Source organism: Arvicola amphibius, chromosome 11, assembly GCF_903992535.2.
Source record: "Arvicola amphibius chromosome 11, mArvAmp1.2, whole genome shotgun sequence".
In the NCBI taxonomy this organism is placed as follows: domain Eukaryota; kingdom Metazoa; phylum Chordata; class Mammalia; order Rodentia; family Cricetidae; genus Arvicola; species Arvicola amphibius.
This window is the reverse complement of record NC_052057.2, coordinates 32,548,684-32,571,501: the sequence shown is the minus strand read 5'-3', so window position 1 is coordinate 32,571,501 and position 22,818 is coordinate 32,548,684.

The window sequence follows — 22,818 nt, the reverse complement described above, 5'->3', positions numbered from 1 at the left end:
AGCCTTCAATTTGATAATTTCCTGTCATTTACTCCTCCTGGATGAGTTTCCTTTTTGTGTTCTATAGTTTTCAAATGTTCTGTTAACTCACTAGTGCAAGATTTCTCTACTTTCTTTATGTAGGCACTTAGTGCTATGAGCTTTCCTCTTAGCTCAGCTTTCATAATTTTCCATAGGTATGGATATGTTGTTCCTTCATCTTCATTAAATTCTAAGAAGTTTTTAAATTTCTATCTTATTTCTTCATTGAGTCATCAGGGAAATGCAACTCAATATAACTCTGAGTTACCATTTATATCAATCAGAATGGCTAAGACCAAAAGTATCAATGATAGCTTATGCTGGAGAGGATGTGGAGTAAGAGGAACACTCCTCCATTGCTTGAGGGAATGTAAACTTGTACAACCACTCTGAAAATTAGTATGGTAGTTTCTCAGAAAATTGAAAATCAACTTACCTCAGGTCCTAACAATACCACTCTTGGGCATATACCCAAAGGATACTAAAAGATATTTGTTCATGTTCATAGAAGCATTATTTGTAAATGCCAGAACCTGGAAAGAATCAAGATGCTCCTCAACTGGAGAATAGATGAAGGAAATTGAAGCATTTACACAATGGAGTACTAACTGGTTAAAAAAAAGACATCTTGAAATTTGCATGGAAATGCATGTAACTAGAAAAAAAATCCTGAGTAAGGTAACCTAGACCCAGAAAGATGAACATGGTATGTACTCTCTCATAAGTGGATACTAGCTGTAAAGCAAAGGATAACAAACCTATATAATCCATTACCCTAAAGAAGCTAAGTAACAAGGTGAATCCTAAGAAAAATATACATAGATCCACCTGGAAAGGGAAATAGACAAGATCACCTACAAAATTGGGAGCATAGCGATGCGGGAGAGAAGGGAGGGCAGAAAGGGAAGAGGAGGAGAGAAGGGAAGTGGGAAGAGGAACTTGAAGAAATGGGATAGTCAAGATGGAGGAAGGCCAGAGATGAGAGCAAGAAACCTGACACTAGAGAAATTCCCAAGAATCTACAAGGAAAAGCCCCACTAAAGCCCTAAGCAACAGAGGAGAGGGTGTCCAAACTGACCTTAGTCACATTGATTAATTTCTTAAATATCACCATTGAACCTAATCCAACAACTGATAGAAACAGGCAGAGACCTACAGCAGAACTCTGGGCTGAGCTCCCAAAGTCCAGTTGAAGAGTGGGAGGGGTGAGAATATGAGCAAAGAGATCAAGACCATGATGGGGACACCCACTGAAACAGCTTACCTTAGCTAATGGGAGCTCACCAACTCCAGCCAAACAGGGAAGGAACCAGCATAGGACCAAACTAGACTCTTTGAATATGGCTGACAATTGTATGGCTGGGGCAGACTGTGGGTACCATTGGCAGTGGTTCCAGGATTTATCCCTGCTGCTTGTACTGGACTTTTGGGATTCCATTCTCTTTGGATGGATAACTTGTTCAAGTCTAGATATAGTAGGGAGGGTCTTGCACCTTTCCCAAGCAATGTGCATTACCCTCTCTGGGGAGTAGATGGGGGTTGGTTGTGGGATAGGTGGAGGGAATGGGTACTATTATTGGTATCTAGAAGGAAAAAAGGATAGTATGTTTTATTTTAACAAATAAAATTAAATAAATTAAAAAAGAAATTTTATTGAAATTCAAAAGATAATAGAGAGTTCTCTGTTTGTCCAACCGAGGGGTACTCTACAACCACTGGACAAACAGACAGCTACCCACTAAAGTACAGATAATATCTGGTGATAGAAAACAGAGTAAGGAGATCTCTGTAAGCTGACATGGGAACTCATATTGCCAAAAGGAAACTAGAGTCTGGAACCTGTTAGAGGGTATGTCCAGTAGAGATAATATATGTGCAAGTATTCTTTATAATTTTAAGTTCATTGAAATTAATTAGAGAGTTTGAAAGCTTCATTATTTACATTTCAGCCATATTTGGATGCTGGAGGGACAAACTCTTTTCTTGTTTAGTTTTTATTCCCTAAATGTAGTAGAATGTCAGGTAAAAGAGCAGAGATTTAGGAACAGTAAGAACATTGCATAGGCTGTTTTTATAGGAAGATATACTTCCTGAAAGACTGACTTCTTTTCATAGAATCTTCTTGAATAAAGAGCTCATATTTCATGTCCCTGTACTCCACCAGAAAATCCCTTAGCCCCTAACAAAGATTTACTATTATCGCTTTCAAAGTCTTGTCAAATATCATTCACTATGCCTCCTAATTCAGAAGAAAAGATGTTATTCAAAACCATTACCCTTATTTTATTTTTCCTTTCAAATTTTGGTGATAAATGCATTTTCTATCTACTTTGATAGAAAGGCAGAAACATTTTTATATTACCAGACAGTTGCATGAATAATGCCAACAAACTTGATTAATTCAGAAAATAAGATAGCCTCTTTCTCATCACTTTAGTATGGATACTGAGGCTTTGCAATTTGGGATGGCAGCGAAGAAATATTTTAGTAGATTGCATTTTTAAAATTTTAGCACGTTTTCATTTACACAGGTCCAGAGTGAATTTGTGGTTCCCTTTGACCAGTTAGCTCCTTAAATAGACATGCAGCTGAAAAAAGAATTTGAAAAGGAATAAAGTGATTTCTAAATGTATTATCTGCATAGAACTTGCTGTAAATGCTTTATTTAAATTAATAGTATATTTGTTTCCTTAATTTTAGGGACATGCAGGTTCACAGGCAGCATGCATGATCAAAGGCAACCACAGAGATACCTATTGAACCTCTGTTTAGGCAATCTCAACCTGTGGATTTCTTCATTTGCAATGCATCTAATGAATCTGTTGGAATTTATTAAATATCTCACATAAAAAATAGATATAGTTATTAATACATTTCTGTAGAGAAGATAAAAAATACTAAGTTCATAAAACAAGTCAGGAAATTTATCTTGGACACACTAAAAAGGCCAAGTGAATATCTACATCAAATAGCAAAGCAAAAATAAATAAAAATGAAATGTATTATATTTTGGACATTTAAAAGATTTACAATAACTGTTATCAATGAGATATCTTACCAGATAAAACTGCTTGCTGGGTCCATCACATAGCCTGGAGACCTGAATTCAATCCCCATAATTGACATAAAAATTCAGTTGGGATCCAGACACAGAGTAAACAAGATGTGACTGCCTCACCAAAAAAGCTAGCAAGCCACATGGCTAACATAGACAAGAATAATGGGCTAATATAAGTTATAAGAGTTAAGAAGAAGCCTGAGCTAATGGGCCAATCAGTTTATAACCAAAAAAAAAATCAGATTTGATGATTTACAACTCTAATCCCAAGGGGGTGAGAAGAGCAGGCAGGAGAACCGGCTTGAAGCTGTACTGTGCATTATGTACTATGGTCACAAACAGAAGAAAGACTCTGACTCAGAGACTGCCAAAAAATTGTCCTATGACATGTACATTTGTTGTGTGGAAGCATGCTCACACCCAATACCAACCCTCACCTCTTTGACTTTGTCTGTCTGTCTGTCTCTCTCTCTCTGTCTCACTCTCCCTGTTTCTCTTTCTCTCTATCTCTACCTATGTATCTATTTATCTATATCTACATATCACACATACAAATATCCACATACTCAGGAGTGTGTGCACACACACTGAATGTTTAAAAACTAATAAATAAGAATAACCAAAAGGAAAAGTATATGCCTTCTGCTTGTGCAATAGTAAGGAAAGTAAACAAATCATTAAGCAGGTCTGGCAGAGTGGATACAATCCAGGCAAAAAGGGTTTCCATCACTGAAAAGAAACATTGTTTGGATTTCAACCAGAGTTCTGCCTGCAAAACTGTTCACTGTAGCCCAGTAATTACCCTTGAGGGCTATTGGTGAGAATTGAATTTTCATTCAATAAGACTGACACTGGGCCTGGAGGAGAAGGGCATCAAGCTCACTGTTTGCAAATTAAATTATAAGGATAAGATAAAGATGCTGGATTTGTCACTTTGTCAGTTGGATGGGATATTATTGAGGTGTTTGGATAGATGGTGACAATAACAGCTGTTTGTTCTTCCCCTTTTGACTCTGTGGATTTACTGAATAGATATGAGGATGTTTAAAGTTATCCTAGACCTCTTTCCTTAGAAACAAAACAATTTGTATATTCACCCACAGTATGATCTTCAATAAAGAAAGGAGATGTATTATGAAAATATCACTGAGGATCTAAACACTCTTGCAAATATCCAAATAGTATCTGCAGGTTACATCTAAAAATATGCAGCTTATCATTCCAGCTAATGGGTAAATTATGGAATATCCTTAACAAAATGAGTGATTTTATTCATCTACTAAAGCTATGCTTATTGGATATATGTGCACATGTGTGTGCATAAAATATGTATGATATAATATACATATATATGTTTTAGTTCTAATTATACATGTAGTAGGAGTGATAAATTCAAATTCTACTCTCCAGAGATATCTAAATTGACACTAATTAGTTAATCACATCTTAGCAAATAAAATACATAGCTAAGCAGTCACTGATGGTACATAGACAAAAGCTTGTATTGATTAAATGCAGTTGATAGGTTGTAAAAATTGATTTCCCCACCCTTCCTTCATCTTTCTTTATTTCTCTCTTTTGTTTTCGTTTTTGCATGTTTATACGAATCAAATTTGCTTTTGACAATTGGTTTTGACGATTTCATACACATAAATATACATATACATTATGCATTACGGTTACTCTTACCCCGACCCACACATATCTCCCACTCACCCATCAATCCTTCCTCCTCCCTACAAATCTGGTTGTCTTGTTCATGATTTTGTTGCTGTTGTGTTGATTCCTGAGTCACTGAATGTAACTAGAGCCTCAGCGTTTGCATGAATTGAAGTTGTGCATGGAGCTGGATGGGCTGAGCAGTGAGTACACAATAAAGACGATGTATTCCCCTTCCTAAGAACCCTTAGTCTCTACATTTCAACTGATGCCATCTGGGAGACTTCAGCACTGTGAACTGATGGTGAAAATAGCTGTCTCATGCCTAGATGATAAAGCTAAGCAGACCTTCGCTTTATCTCCCAGATGTTATATTCTTTATATCCTCTCATCCGTCATGTTCTCCGAACCCTAGAAGGGGAACAATAAATACCCTATTTAGGCATGAGATCTCAGGTCTCACTTCTCAACACCTTGAGTCTCTGGGTTTACCAATATTCACTAGAGAGAGAAGTATCTCTGGTTAAGGCCCAGAGTAGCTTTTGTCTATAACTATAGACATAAATATACAGATGGCAATTTGACACTGTGTCAAATTAATTAAACAGAAAAATGCCCTCCCTTGGACCTATAAATTCTCTAGCTGTGATAATTTGAATGTAATTGGCCCCCATAATCTCATACAGAGTGGCATTATTAGGAGGTGTGACTTTGTTGCAGCCGGTGTGGCCTTGTTGGCAGAAGTGGGCCTGTTTTTAGGTTTCCTATGTTCAGGATAAAACCCAGTGTCTCAGCTAACTTGCTGTTGCCTGAAAGATGTAGGAAACTCAGTTAAGGCACCATATCTGCATACATGTTGCTATTTTTCCTGCCGTGTTGACAAAGTACTGCACCTCTGAAACTGTAAGTGACCCCAATTAAGTGTTTTCCTTAATTGGGTCGTGTTGTCTCGTCCCAGCAATATAAACCCCAAGTAAGACAACTAAGACACTAACTATAGGTTATTTGCTACTACAGTGTGAAGAATGAATTGTCTTCCGTAGAAAGGCTTCAAAGGCAAGAAGAGAACTGTTGGTTAGCACTGAAAGAGCTCTGCCAATATTGAACCAGTGGATTATCTTGCGGGGTAGTATAGTATTTTTGTTCATAGGATTCATGGCAGATATGAAAACAGACACGCTGATTAATGAAATGGAATTGAGGATATAAATTCACACTTTGACAGACACCTGAATTTTATTAAAGAGGCCAGTAATACATAGTGTGAAACAAGACAACATCTGCAAACATGGTACTGGTCTAACTGACTGTCTTTATATAAAAGAATCTAAATGAACCTGTACTTATCATTGAGCATAAAACTCAAATGTAAAAGGATCAAAGACCTCTACCTAAACCAAGCGCACTGAACTTGATATAAGGGAAAGTGGGGGAATATCCTTGAACTCCTTGGTACATGAAAAGACTCTTTTAACAGAACACTAAGTTTGACAATTAATAAATCATACCTCATGAAATTTAAAAGCATAAGGCACCATCATTTAGGCTAAATGGTAGCTTGCAGAATGGGATTTTTTTTTTTTACCAAGTACACACTCAATAGAGGCATAATATCCAAAATATATAAGGAATTCAAAATTCAAAAAATTAACTTCCAAGACTAAAAGCTTGTAATAAATCCCATAGGAAATCCTCTGAGAAATTTCAGTGTGAAATAAATCCCTACTTTTTATAAGGCCAAAAAGATGCATCCTACTCCATTCATAATTTTCAGTAAAAATATAATAAACTGGTCTCAAGAAGAAAAAAAAATGACTCTCCCAATTACCAAAAAGTTTTCAGAGCCATCCCTTCAGACAAAGGATGGTTGGCTATTCAAGCTAATTGGCTTTACAGTAAGGACAGACAAGCACTGCCTGTCATTAGGAGAGGGAAGGTTGCAATTTAAATGAAGAGGCTCACATGGTTAGACTTCTGAAGCTACTGTACCACAGACATTGGAATATTCAGGTGCCGCTTTTACTGATCTCTCAAAGTGGTTCCCAGGTCCTTTAGAGAAATACTTCTAGGTTGGAGATCTGGTAAGGGACTTATTTAGCTATGAAAGAGATTGGATAAAACTTAGTTTTTCTTCTAGTTGTTCCAGAGGTAGGACAGGGGGTAATCTACCTTATTATTTTTTCACTAAGGAGTATGTTCCTTATTTTTCTTTTGTATTTATTTCTAAAATATGTTTAAGTTACTCTTAAAAAGTAACATTGCATATTAAAATTATTTTTGATGCTAGTTTTTCTCTCTCTAAATTGAAGCTATCTAAATAGCCCAAAATCCTTAGAAAAATACAGATTAAAAATTTCTTTTTCAAAATTACAATAAAATTAGTAATTTTAAAAGTCAGTCTAGGTTACCTTACTCAGGACTTGGGGGAATGGGACAGTTAAGATGGAGGAGGAGTGGATATGGGAGCAAGGAAGAATATATCTTAATTAAGGGAGCCATTTGAGGGTTGGCAAGCAACAGGACTCCAGAGGGGTTCCCAGGTGTCCAAGGAGATGTCCCCAGCTTGTTCCTTGAGCAGCTGAGAAGAGGGCACCTGAACTGGCCCTATACTACAGCCACTCTGATGAATATCTTGTATACCACCATAGAACCTTCATCTGGCGACAGATGGAGATAGAGACAGAGACCCACATTGGAGCACTGGACTGATCTCCCAAGGTCCAAATGAGGAGCAGAAGGAGAGAGAACATGAGCAAGGAAGTCAGGGCCGAGAGGGGTGTGCCCACCCACTGTGACGGTGGGGTGTCAATCTAATGGGAACTCACCAAGGCCAGCTGGACTGGGTCTGATAGAGCATGTAATCAAACCAGACTCTCTGAACGTCGTTTACATGGAGGGCTGACTGAGAAGCCAAAGACAATGGCACTGGGTTTTGATTCTACTCTATGTACTGGCTTTGTGGGAACCTAGTCTGTTTGGATGCTCACCTTCCTAGACCTGGATGGAGGGGGGAGGACCTTGAGCTTCTCACAGGACAGGGAACCCTGATTGCTCTTTGGACTGGAAAGGGAGGAGAAGGTGGAATGGTGGGGGAATAAGAGAAGGGGAGAAGGTGAAAATTTATAATAATAATAATAATAATAATAATAATAATAATAATAATAAAGTCAGTGTATTATTTGATGTGAAATAATATTTTATTATAGCATATGGTTGTTAAAGAGCTAAAGAAGTTAGTTGATTAGCAGTCCACAAAGATTCTTCTTAGTTACATATTTATTTTTGTACTTTTTATGATACCTTGTATAATTTCAGTATCAAGTGTTTGCAATTTAGCTTCTCCTTATGAAGAATTGTCCCCTAAGCATCTACAGTTTGATCATTTACACACACACAGTTCTATCTTCCCCCAGAAATATTCTCAGACTTGAAGATTGAACATACCTCTGACCTTGAACTTCTAATCTCAAAGCCTTACTATGAATCCAACTTTGAAGAAGTTAGTACTTGAAAGTGTCAGTATTTAGGACTACAGGTTTTTTTTATCCTCCTCCTCCTCCTCCTCCTCCTCCTCCTCCTCCTCCTCCTCCTCCTCCTCCTCCTCTTCCTCCTCCTCCTCATCCTAGCCACCTCCTCCTCCTCCTCCTCTTCCTCCTCCTCCTCCTCCTCATCCTGACCACCTCCTCCTCCTCCTCCTCATCCTGACCACCTCCTTCTCTTCCTTATCCTCACCATTTACACTGAAGCTTAATCAATGGTTGGACTTCTGCAATAGTCTGTGAATGACAGCAAATTTTTAAACACTCCATATTGGAACTTGATGACATCCCCATCTCTGAGTTAACTCCATAATGTTGAATCTCCCCTGGAGGTCCTACATGAACTGTCAGATATTTATTTGTGCATTAATTTGAAAATTTTCTTTTCTAAATCATCTTTCCAACTAATCAATTCATTAGATATTTATGTAGCACATTTAGCACTTGATTATCTAGATACATATTAATGACTCATTTTATTATCAAAAACTACTAATGAAGATGACCCACTTTCTTTCAAAGATTTTGAGATTTATAACTCCAGATTCTATTTAACAAACAACCCACCTGCCTCCTAGTAAAAGACGGTTATTAAATAACTGAAACATTTATTCCATGGAAAGGATAGCAAAGTAGTGTATGAGTGTTGTGTATAGGTTGCTTGTTTGTTCCTGGCTGCTCAGGCCTGAAATAATTACACAGAAACTATATTATTGCAATCACTGGTTGACGCCTTGGCTTTAGCTTCTTATTGGCTAATTCTTATATCTTAATTTAACCCATTTCTAGTAATCTGTGTATCGCCACAAGGCTGTGGCTTACCTGGTAAAGCTCTGGCATCTGTGTCTGGTGGGGCTACATGGCTTCTCTCTCACTCTCCCTCTTTTCTCCCAGCATTCAGTTTAGTTTTTCCCACCTATCTAAGTTCTGCCCTATCAACAGGCCAAGACAGTTTCTTTATTCATTTATTTATTATTTCCTTAATCTCCAGGCCCTTGCCAACTTGTGAACCATAACATAGTGCATAGAGCGGGAGTTGCACTACAACAGAAGATGTGGTAACTCATCTTTCAGAAGATGCCATATGGGGCCTCAGGTAGGTGTACTAAATTTATTTTGTGGTAGCTTTTGTTCTCATGCTGATAGCACAGGATTTCCAGGGAAAGAGGACCTTTTTTTTCTATGAGGTCTGAGTACCTCTTAATTTGAGTAAATAAAAGTACAGAAGTTGAGGTATATGGTGTCAGGCTCATTGATTTCCCACCCAAAAAGTTAAGGTGACTAATTTGTGGGTTTTCTAAAACTAATTGAAGGTTTTAAAAAGCAGAAGTACTAGGAAACTAAAGCATTAGGGTCATCTTACCATTATAGATTACACCCATCACACCAGGTGCCATTTTTAACTAGTCTTTGTTTTCTAGAGCAGTCTTAAATTCAACAAATTTAAATGTGAACCCACCTTTGCCCCTCCAAATATACAGGTTATTCCACTCTCAGATTCCAACACCATTGATGAGACATTGGTAATACTCAATGACCTTCAGAAGGGATATATTTTTGTTACCATTATTCAGGAGTTTTTAGTTGTATGTCTTATGGGATTTAAGAAATGTGCCCCAACTCCCCCCAGGTCCAGGAAGGTGATCGACCAAGCTGAGAAGGCTCCCACAGAGCCCGTCCATGCAGAAGAATCAGAGCCCAGCGCCATTGTCCTTTGCTTCTCAGTCAGCCCCCGCTGTTGGCCACATTCAGAGAGACGGGTTTGGTCACATGATCCATCAGTCCCATTCCAACTGGAGTTGGTGATCTCCCTTTAGTTCTGTCCCACCGTCTCCATGAGTGAACGCACCCCTCACGTTCCTGACTTTCTCCCTCATGTTCTCGCTCCTTCTGCTCCTCATCAGGACCTTGGGACCTTGGACTTAGCATAGAGTGGGGAACCCTGATGGCTCCTTGGCCTTGAGAGGGAGGGAGGGGAGGTATGGGTGGAGGGAAGGGGAGGGAAGGGGGAGAAGGAGGGGAGGGAAGAGGGAGGAGGAGCGGAGGGAGGGGGGAGGAGGAGGGAAGGATTGGAAATTTTTAAATATAAAAAAAAAAACCATGAGAAAAAAAATAAATATCTAAATAGGCTTTTGTTAAAAAAAAATAAAATTCTATTTGCCAGAAAAAAAAAGAAATGTGCCCCATTATAGTATCGTCCAGCATAGTTTAATTATCCTGAAGAACTCTATCAGATGACTCTTCCTTTCCATTCTTTTCTTAGATCTGTTTATCAGTGCCCTAGATGTATTCCAACTGAATGTGACTGAGATAGGAATAAACAACATGCAGATGTTTTTACATACTTTTTTCACTTAGTATTATATTCATTTAGCTTTCTTCTATGTCCACTTAAATCAAGGATCTTATTTCATTTCTTTTTACTAATGATATAGTATTACAACATAGACATATATTTGCTTAAAAAATGAAGATTGCTTTCAAGTTTTTCAATTATGAATAAAGTCATTATCAGCATTTATTTACATGGTCTTGTACACACATTCATTTTAAAATTATCTGAATAAATATAATTGCTGAAGTCTAAGGTAAAATGATGCTAATTTTTGAAAGGAATTGTGAAACCATCTTCCGAAGTGACTCTATAATTTTTGTTGTCTAGAGCAATGAATGAAGTTCTCTATTGCTGCATATTGCCTTGCTCTTGTTTCAAGTTTTTCTATTCTATGAGCTGTGTAATGATATCCCAAGTGTACACCTAAACTGAAATCCCTGAACGAAGTGATGATTTATTTTTACATTGTTGTATAAATTTTCTGTATCTTTCAGATAAAATCTTTTATTTACAAAGAAAATAAATGTTCTTTGCCAATGGTCTATCCTAGTCTGTGTCTCTTAAATCTGTTTCTTTTTCTATGTTGTCTTCTAGGAAAATTAGTTTTATATTCCTCACTTATGTTTACATCTTTTTGTTAATTTCTGAAAAATGTCAGGAATGTGTTTAGTTTCATCTTCCGTGTGCCAGTGTCCAGTGACTCCAGCCATATTTATTGTAAAGAGTAGCTTTACACTACCCTATCAGTGCTTAGCCTTGGCCTCTTTCCCATTAGTCGTTCTGAAGAAACTGCAAACATTTATACAATTCCTATAAAATAGTGGAAAGTAAATTTCTTCCTCCTCCCTAATCAGTATGTTCCAAAATCCCAACAGTGGTAATTATGGACATTTTGATAGCCTTCAGGCCATTTGTTATCACTGACAATGTAATCAGACAAATCCTTTGTCTTTTGCATTAGTTCCTGACCTCAACCTGTGATCCTGATTCCGGGTTAATAGATCCTGGTATTACTCCCAGCAGTGGACTATAATGAATGCTATCATAAATTTTATATCCTTTTAATATGTCTTAATAATTTCTTTCATCTTCACGTAGGTATAATAGGAGTCTCATGTCTTTATAAGTCCTACCTAATTCACGTAGATGCTGTTGATGACAAAAATCCTAACAAAATAATCATATTGAGAGCATGGCAGTTAATCTTCAGTAATGGCCATAGTTCAAGAAGCAGAATCCCTCACTTTTGTTTTACTTTATGAAGCATGCATTTAAATAAATAAAAGGACTCTATAATGGTACAGTTTCTGCTTCAAATATGCCACAATTAACTGTCATTTTTGTCATTGATCCAAACAGTTCTTTTCTTTACAAACTTATCATATGGTCCTACATGAGTTACCCAATGAACTACTAAACTGAGTCTGATAAGCCAGCTGTGAACTAGTTAGAAGACATCATGGATAATAGTGCCCTAGAAAAAGCCTTACATTTTAAGGCCATGTATATATCAAGTGGCATATGTGTGGGCATAGAAAATCTAAACTCAAAATATGTGGTTTTGAAACTATTAATATTTCTATTTTGAAGGCTTAATTCTAGACTGAACATGGAATTTCAAGGGTTTGTCAATAAACACAGGACCCTTTCATTGGGTCTTTTTTGTTGTTGTTATGAACACAGTAAAGTATCAAGCATACATATTAACAGGGATAGTTGGTGAATTACATTGGACTTTTTGATATTTGGAATTATCCATCATAGGGAAAAGTTATAGAGCATATTTAGTTGTTTAAAAGCCTTTTCAGTTTCAGTTGACTAAAGCTGGAATCTAGACAGTAAAAGAGCAATTGCAAGTTAGGGATATTGTTCACTCTCCAAAGGAGGAATATAATCTTGTTGTAAAGAAGAAAATGTTTGGCAGAATTGAGGATAGGAACTTTGCAGTCTGGAGAAAGGATTTGTTAAGACTCTAGGAGTAACAAACACGACAAAAAAAGTTTGTGAAGTCCCTAAATCTTCCAGGGCTGCTCCTCACTGTTAGAAAAGAAATTCTACTTCTTGGGAAATTCTGACCAGGGTAGCTGCCTACATGTGGTACAGAAGAGTTCCAGAAGCACAGTTTCTCTGAATTATTGCCCTCACCAGGTATGCTTGTTGTTTTCCTCTGAATAAAACAGACTAAAGCTTCTGGGGATTCTCTCTTTATTGCCCATCTCACATCTGTAACACTGAGATTGCAAATGTTTCTATGATGCTTCTAACATTTGTGTAGATGCTGGAAATCAAACTCAGGTCCTCACACTTGTGTCACAAGTACGTTTTACCACGTCTGTCATTTCCTCAGCCTGTAAACCAGAATTTTAACTTCATTTCATCCATGCTACCCTTGTACGCCAACCATGTAATAGATAATTAGCTATGCTTGAAAAGTACACATAGCTAAATAAAAATATAATACAAAATGAGCGATCTTATTTAGAGAAAAATACAGTGACATTTAAATATATAAATTCAAAGTTAGTGGATGTGTGAACATTCATAAAATATAATCTATACTATATAATTTAAGAATCTTTTCTTAGGTCAAAATATTAGTTTAAATCCCAGCACTCGGGAGGCAGAGGCAGGCAGATCTCTGTGAGTTCGAGACCAGCCTGGTCTACAAGATCTAGTTCCAGGACAGGCTCTAAAGCTGCAGAGAAACCCTGTCTCGAAAAAAAAAATATTAGTTTATAATAAGGAATAAAAAGAATGAATCACACTACAAAAAAGACACATGACAGTAAAAACAAAAGTTTTCTTCAATCTTTAAACATTTTTTTTTGCAAAATTGTAAACTAAGGAGAGTATCTAAAGTAAATGTCAAACAAGATGGTAAAAAGGAATGCAGCTACCAGACATTATGCTCTGCCAACTAGAGGAGACACTTTCTATTCATTTGTCCTAGCAAGCTAATTTGATAAATTAACCAGAGGGCCAAGGGAATAAGTATAATCTCAATTACAGCTCTGGATCTTCCATTACAGTTTCATTATTATCCTATTCTACTCAGATTCATACGAATAAGTCTAAGAACAATTTTAACTCATAATTCACTGGAAATTTCTCTACCAAGAGCCCACTTATTGAGCATAATTATTCACGATTCTCATTTATCATTTTATATTTTAGTATGATTTCAAGGCATGAAATTCTCCTTATGTCAAAGCCAGGAATGCCACATTTCAAATAACAATTAAAACAATGTAAGCAAGCTGCATAACTTTAGATATTCCCAAGTATTGCCGAATGCATCTGCGCACAGTGTCTCTGGGATGTATCATTTTCATTGACTCTATGTTAAATTTTGCTTACCCATCACTGCATATATAAACGTTTGAACCACACACACCTGTCTATTTTGTACTCAATAGCAGAATGTATAAACTTTCCTAAATTTTAGTTAAGCAAACTTATGAAAATCTTTAGCTGTTATAGTTTATAACATTTTGCTTGACAAAGATTTTGGTGATCTCCCATTAGTTCTGTCCCACTGTCTCCATGAGTGAACGCACCCTTCACTTTCCTGACTTTGTTTCTCATGTTCTCTCTCCTTCTGCTCCTCATCAGGACCTTGGGAGCTCAGTCCAGTGCTCCAATGTGGGGCACAGTCATTTTCGTCATCTATCGCCAGGTGGAGGTTCCCTCACGGTCCTGACTTTCTTTCTCATGTTCTCTCTCCTTCTGCTCCTCATCAGGACCTTGGGAGCTCAGTCCGGTGCTCCAATGTGGGGCTCTGTCATCACCAACTCCAGTTGGAATGGGACTGATGGATCATGCGACCAAACCCGTCTCTCGGAATGTGGCCAACAGTGGGGGCTGACTGAGAAGCAAAAGACAATGGCGCTGGGCTCTGATTCTTCTGCATGGACGGGCTCTGTGGGAGCCTTCTCAGTTTGGTCGATCACCTTCCTGGACCTGGGGGGAGTTGGGAGGACCTTGGTCTTAACATAGAGTAGGGAACCCTGATGGCTCCTTGGCCTTGAGAGGGAGGGAGGGGAGGTATGGGTGGAGGGGAGGGGAGGGAAGGGGGAGGAGGACGGGAGGGAAGGGGGAGGAGGAGGGGAAGGAAAGGGGAGGGGAGGAGATGGAAAATTTTAAATATAAAAAAATAAACCATGGAAAAAAAAGATTTTGGATAAAATTCCCAAACATCATAATAATCTCTGATTGTTACTGTTTTTAAGTGGAAAAGAATTCTTACCAACTTGGCATGCTTAAGATCTCATTAATTGTGATGTCTTCTCATCTTCTCAGCTACTTCTTGTGAATATGTTAAGACAAACCCCTCTGATCACATCAATTTTCAGTGGTTTTGAGGACCAGTCTGCCCGTCTTTCAATTTAAGATTTGAATGTCCAAACATCTGGCCTGACTATTTCTTGGTGGGAAGCTTTTCCCATGCTTTTGACTTCGTGTCTATTTAGTTTATGTACGAGAATTAGTATTTCTTCCACATTCATCCTTGGTGCTGTTCCCAGCAATGCTCCCAATCCATCTCAAGCTTATCTGTTATATTTTGTTTGCCATAGTTATGGGCCTCTCCTTTGCATTAATTTGTTTTTTTATTGAATTCTGGAAATTGAATTATCATTTCCTTGAACAGCAGAGCCAGCACTTACTAATCTTCTTATTTAATGCATTGCAATCAGGATGATGGAGACAGTACAGCTAATTGGGTATATTTTCTAATTTAGATACAGAACATGCATTTTTTGTCCCATATGCAAAGAAACATATTAAAGAGGGAACACAAAATTCACAATGCCATTTGAGATTCTTGATGGTGGGTAATATTCAATGAAATTGCATTAATAATTGAAATGGAAACTATTTTTAATCAAGGAAAAGACAAACACCTAAAATAAAAAAAAAAATTAAGTTTATGGACTAAAGTGCAGTGGAAAGCAGGAGGTTGAAGGCATGTGGCAAAAGGTAGACATGAATTCCAGTTTCTTCTATAAGAGAGCACCAACAGTCCACACAATAATTTAACTTTGCAATTTGTTCTCTACTCATAAAATGGACATTGAAAACCGCAGGTTATTGCCATTATTTACTGTCTTCACAAATGCATGCCCAACCTTGGTCCTAAGAAGACCTGAACTGAAATTCTCAATGTTTTTATTTAAATTGACTATATCCAGAAATGTTATATAATAACTGTTATAAAGAATTTATATAGGTCCATACTTAAAAGGAATCCCAGGAAAGGGCTTTAGGCAAACAGACAAGACATAAACAGAGTGTTGGGGAGAATCCGAATATAATATGAAATTTCATTTTAAAGCCTTGAGAAAGGTAGTCAAGTTCATAATTAAACTACAAATTATTCTGAATAAAATGAAATGAACCTTAATTACAATCAGCTTAAAAGTGTTTGTTAATAAATTCACTACAGATAAAATCAGCTCAAACTCATGTTTTTAATGTTAATGAATGTATAAGATTGTTGTGTATTTAAAAATAAAAAGAAAATGAATTTTGTGTAATAATGACAACAGGAAATGTTTACGATACACGATAAATAATTATATTTTTTGCTACAAAATGTACGCATGAGACAAAAAGATTTTTAAATCCTTACAAAGAAAATGTGACTGAAGAAGACAAAAAGGGGTGATAGAAAAGAAAAGTTAGAGAAAACAATAAAAATAGAAAGCATGAAAAATATTTTTATAGCAATTATAGTAAGCATAAAATAATTTAACATTAACCTGAACTAGAAAATTATGTCTATTTATTTTGTTTAAATTTCTCTCATAAACTTCTTTGAATCAATACATCAGAATGCACATGTGACATGCATATTTGCTTCTGGAAAATAAAAGCATTATGTTGATGGGCAAGCAATTTTCCAAAAAAAGACATACATAATATAAAATATAAAAGATAAATAGACATGCTGAATGAACTTCATGGGCACATGCTGAATATGAAAACAGAACACTACTAATTCTGATAATTTTAACAAAAGAAATTCACAAAATTTCCATAAGAATAGATTGTTTAAATGCATCATCTTAAAAGCCAGGAGCAAGAAAAAGCTAACCATATTTGCAAAACCATGAGATTACTGAATCATTAATGGTTCATGATACATCTAAGTGTAATAATTGAACAAAGATTTGTATAGACTGACGGAGAAATTATGTGTAAAGACGTTTTAGACAAATGAGGGAGCCAGTGACAGTGTCCTGATGTCAGTCATGTTTGGTGGGTGCCAAGGACAACAAACGGTCTAGTATGGCTGTACAACAGAGAGAGAAGAAGGAGACAAAGAGTAGCGAAGGAGAGTTTCTGAAAAGATTTTTGGTAAATATGGATCAAGAGTACTAAAAATAAAATGAAAGCCAGAACTTTAATACACTCCAAGGATTTTCATTTGAGGATCTATAAAACAATGCAAAGATCATGAAAAAGCAAGGCAGAAATTGTTTTCTACATTTTTGTTCTTTGATATTTTTAGATCACAGAAATGATGTGCTTGTTTTGCGCGGTAGAGGCTGAAATCTACGAGGCCTGTAGAGGCAGCAAATTCACCATAGAATTAGTACAGAAAATTCTCAAGAAAAAGCATAAAGTTCATTCTTAGCAAAATCCTTGCTGATAGTCTGCAATCAGTTACAGAAATGGCAAGAAAACAGGTACTCATTCGATAATCTGTATATAGTTTGAGCATTTGTTATAAACCCACTGATCCTCTCCTGTAGGTGCCAGGGGGAGTCTCCTGGGTCTTCCCTCGGTTTAGGTTAATTGCTCTCCATATGCTACTATGCTAATTATTGTCCAAATGATACTAGGTTAATGGCCATCGCATGGTAACAGGTTAATTATCTTCCATATGATACTAGGCTAATTATGCTTCATATGCTAGTAGTGTAATTATGCTCACATGGTACTAGCTTAATTACCCCCCACATGGTACTAGGTTAATTATCCTTTACATAGGACAAGGTTAATTACCCATCAGCTTTATATGTTACTAGGCAGTATAAATATGCACTAAACACTAGAAGTACCTGTATGTTGCCCAAGGTTAGTTAACCTTTATATGGTCCTAGGCTAAATACCCTCACATGGTACTCAGTTTATTATCCTTCACAAGGTAGTAAGCTAAATGCCCTTCAGATAATGAGAGTGTAATTATCTGTGACATGGAGATAGTTTAATTACCCAGGTATTAAGGCTACATTACTAAGTACATAATTCCTTTCAGTTGGTTTAAATAAAAGTCTACACTATTGATCAAGAAATCCCAAAGTCAGTCAGAGATATGTCAGAGGTTATTAGTAATATACATGTATAGTTGTGTTTGCCTCTGACCTTATACAATATAAATCCACTTTTGTAATCTTTTTGACAGGGACTGTGTAAACAGAGTGATTAATATTAACCATTCCGGTCCCCCAAACATAGAATGGGATTGCCATTACAATTGATAGTGCATAGATACTATGATATAGGCAATTAGTAGGCTCACTATATAGAGTAATGAGATATATGGTTTATTCTTTGTAGAAAACACCCTATGGTTTACTGAACCTCCCACACACACACTATGGGGAGCTAAAGAACCGAGATTAGTTGTCTTCTGCATGCTCAACAGGACTGTTACCCACTTTAAAAAATCTTGATTTCAGCCCACTTGTAATAGTTTTATAGTTTTAGATCCTGGAAATCTACATAATAAATTTATATTGCTGTACCTTATCAAGATCTGATGATGTGGTGCAGATCTATAGAAAGTAACACTACATTAAGGTTAATATTATTCCTATGATACCTCTCATTAATCATCATTTTCTGAGCTTGTAGGACTTTGAAAATTTTATGGACTCAGTTATGATGTAAACAGAGGAGCAATATCTTTTAACTCTGAGGTCCAGTTTATTGAAATGCATTGATATCTCCCAAACCTCTCAATCATATATATTGTTCATCGCAGATATCTACCCTCTTCTTCTGGTCAATTGGCAACAGAAAATTCATGGGAATCCCAAGTTTAAACATATACTTTTCTCTCTACCATACTCTGTGATATTCTGCAAACCAATTCCCCGGTCTCTATCAGAGAGATATGATCAAAATCTTTGTAATACACTTTGTGTGTTCTCCTTCTGTGCTCCAAAGTTTAAGCCTCTGAGACTAATTCAAAAGTAATTAAAATTTAGCTGTCTATAAAGATAAACTTAACTAAATAGTTATAGAGCATTATATTGAAGATAGCTTGCTCAATTGATATCATCATCATCATCATCATCATCAATAGCAACAAAATAAATTTTTCTTCCTCTTTTTATAATTCTTCTCTATTTTGATGTTTAGATTCTAAATATTTTCTCCCACTCTCTAATTTACTCTTCATTCTGTTGACTGATTCCTTTGATTTTTAAAATCTTTTCAGTTTGAGGAAGTATCAGTTGTTAATTTTTATTTTTGTTTCATTGTGAAATTGGAGTAAATTTAAATGATCTTTCCCCTGTGCTACATCTTGACATTTTTTTTCCCATTTTTCCTGTGGTTGTTTCATAGTTTCAAGACTTAAATTTTTAGTTTGTGATTCAACTGGCTTTGGTCTCTAATTTTTAAAATTATTTTTTGTCAAATTAATTTCTGTCAATTCCATTTAATGTGCAATTTTAAACAAAGTTATCATTTTCTTTAGTAATAGATGTCCCCATTGCAAATGTTCTCAGGGTTTCATCATAGTAGATTATCCACTGAATCACAAAGCACACTAAAATTCCAAATATCAAGTCCATACTTAAAATAATTCTTCAGCATCTTTCAACATATTAAAATATATCTATATCTCTAGTGCCCTTTTTGATGAATAGCAGAATATATTTTCTATTTTCACCCTCTTAATAACCGTCTGGTGTTCTTTTTATCTACGCTCTAAGTTAAAATATAGTTATAAATCCTTTTAATGCGTGTACTCTAGCCTCAATTTTACATTCTAACCGGGATGCTTTATGGCATGTCTGGGAATACACACCTTTCCATATTCCTTGCCAAATATTAATTAGTAACTTTATTGCTAGGTTTCAAGACCAAGGAATGCACTTTTATAAAGAAATATTAGGGGGCCCTGTCATCATATTTTGGTTTTTTTGCCTCTAAAAAGAACACTAAAATGAGCACTACACTTTTCCCATAAGGAAATAAGGAGTAAGTTGCACTTCATGCAAAATTGCAATGGTCTTTCTGCCTACGTTTCTTTTCCACATTTATCAGACATTCTGCCACTTTCCTCTCCTTTGGAAATGCCTTCAGGTGCTCTATAACTGTGCTTCATTACAATAGATTTCCACAACACTTATCATGTGATAAACTTACCCTTTCCCCAGTATCTGAAAACAGTGCGTTTATGTGCAAACTCCTCTAAATCTGTGAATGATGCAAAAACTCCTGCATTGTTCTGTGAAATCCTCCTAAGATCTCTCTCTCTCTTTCCTGCATCATATATTCAATGATTCCCTTAGCAAAGCCTCATCATTGTACACAGGGCAGAAGTGTGTTCATTATTATTGATTCATATGAAATCATAGCTGCTTTTTTGGTAAATATAGTATTTGTTTTTATCACTGAATTTCAAGACCTAATAATGAGGTCTTTAATCAATTTCTCTTATTTTGGCCAATATTTAAATGACTAAATAGTTACTAATGCACACACATGATATAGATACATGCAGAAAAGGTGAATATCTCTAAATTTTTTATTCCACAGAAAAATGTTACGTTATTGTCATATTCCAAATAGTGTCCTCTTATTTTTAAGTAGAATTATATTTAAAATATTCATCTGGCTGGTCATGCCTTCCCTTGTCTACAATGTGCTGGCGAGGGCAAGGGAAAGACAACCTCTCCTTCCTTGACCCTGTCACCTGTAACAGGCTCTGTCCCCCTCTCCCTTACCAGCTGCAACACTCAGGAAAGTGGGCCTTGCACCTTCCCTAGGTAGTACAAGAGAGTTGACCCTACTAATGGGGATGTAGGTGAACTGTACATGAGTGTGGGATATCTGGTCCACCAGTCATCTGCCATATGGTGGCATGGATGAGGAAGAGCTAGCCCCCATCCCTCACTGCCTGCTCTGGTTGGGAGAGATGGCCCTAAGAAGAGAGGGAGAGCTGTCTCTGCTCTTCACCAGTTGCAGCATTTGGGAGAGTGGCTCCTGAACCACACCTGTGCAACAGAAGTAGAGCTAGCCCTGGTGGTGTTGGTGTAGTTGAACCAGCCCTGAGGGTAGGGAAGTGAGAGAAAAGGTCCTATCCCTTGCTCCTTGTTGCATAGTGTGGACTTGCCAGAGCAATGATGGAGAGCGCACTCAGGTGGTAAGGACCCTGGAAACCTGGTGGGGTGTCCAACCTTGCAACTATCTAGGCCCAGAACCATGGTTAGGAGTAGACGCACACCACCCCATCTGAATTCTGCTGGAGCATATGCATGTCCTGCAGATCCAAAATTGTGGGCTCACCACTACACAGGGCAACAACAGAATATCCAAAAGTAGTCCCAGTGAGGGCCCAATATCTGTTGTGCAGCAGAAACCAGAGGCCTGAACCAGACCAATGATATTTTCTTTCATTTTTTTGAGACAGGGTTTCTCCGTAGCTTTGGAGCCTGTCTTTGAACTAACTCTTGTAGACTAGGCTGGCCTCACCAATGACTCTTCTTTCCTCAGCAACTTTATAAGCTTCTATCAGAAGACTTACAAAGTGACAAGAGTCAAGGGAAGATACTCATTGAACAGAGAAGTTGACAAGTAAGAAGGATCTTACCAAGTATGGTGGTTTGGGAGACAAATACCCATATTGGCCCAGCCATTTGAAAACTTTGTACCTTCAGTTGGTGGAACTGGTTTGGAAAGTCATGAAGATTCTAGGGAGTGCAGCTTTACTGGAAGAAGTGTATCATTGAGAATGACACTTGACAGTTTTATAGCTTCACCCTGTTGTTGACAGAGGTCTCATGTTGGGCACCAATTGTTGACAGGGGTTTCTGTCCCACCCAGTCTCACAACTGTTCAGTCCCAAAGAAAGACACAGAGCTCTACATTAAATATAAACTGGTCACGATTATTAGCTCACAGTTCTTATTAACTCATTCCTACATCTTAAATTAGACCATTATTCTGTGTATCTTTTGCTGTCCTGAAAATCACTCTGTAGATCAGGCTGTCCTTGAACTCACAGAGATCTACCTGCCTCTGCCTCCCAAGTGCTGGGATTAAAGGTATGTGCCACCACACACAACTGCTCTCTTTCTCTTTTTTAAGAACTTTATCCTCTTTCTTTTCTTTCCCAAACAAACATATATTTTTAAACACACTCTAAACTGTTCAAAGGTTTTTTTTTTTTTTAATCTGAATCTATCTATACAGTATATCTGTATTTTTCTTACCACATGAGTCTTCAATTTGCTAAGAAATATGACTAAGATTAAAGCCGGGGCTTTGACGTCTGTATCAACCCTATTCCTTAGCTTTCTAAGAGTCTAGCCTCATGGCAGAGATACTGGCCAGAGTCATGTTTATTCCCACAACTCTATGAAGTTTCAAGGTCTCTGCAAGCATCAAAAAGCATCTTGTTGGCTATTCATAGACACCATTTAAGTGTTTGGTGGTGGGACCTGTTAAAAGATTGCAAGGTTTTTGCAGCTAAAGCTGAGTCAGGAATCCTGTCTTAAATGAGATGTACTTGTCTCTAGCAAACAGATGTCACCAGAGAAAATACTGCAACCAAAAAGCCGTGCTTAACTTTGTTCTTTTGTGTCTAGAATTACTTCACAAGATCTCTCAGGTTTTATGTGGATATAGTTGTTCATTCTGACACCATTAGTTGACAGAAGTGTCTGTCCCACAGGGTCCTGCAGCCATTCAATCTTAAGGAAATACACAGAGGTCTACGTTAATTATAAACTGGTCATGTTTATTAGCTCATGATTCTTATTAACTAATTCTTACATCTTTTTTTTTTAATTCTTACATCTTAAATTAGCCCATTATTCTTGTCTCTGTTAGTCATGTGGCTTGGTTCATTTATCAGTGAGGCATTCTTGTCTTGCTTCCTCTATGTCTGGCTTCCTCTGTGATGACTGCAGATTGTTTCTTTCCAGAATTCTCCTGTTCTCATAGCCCTGCCTCTAATTCCTGTC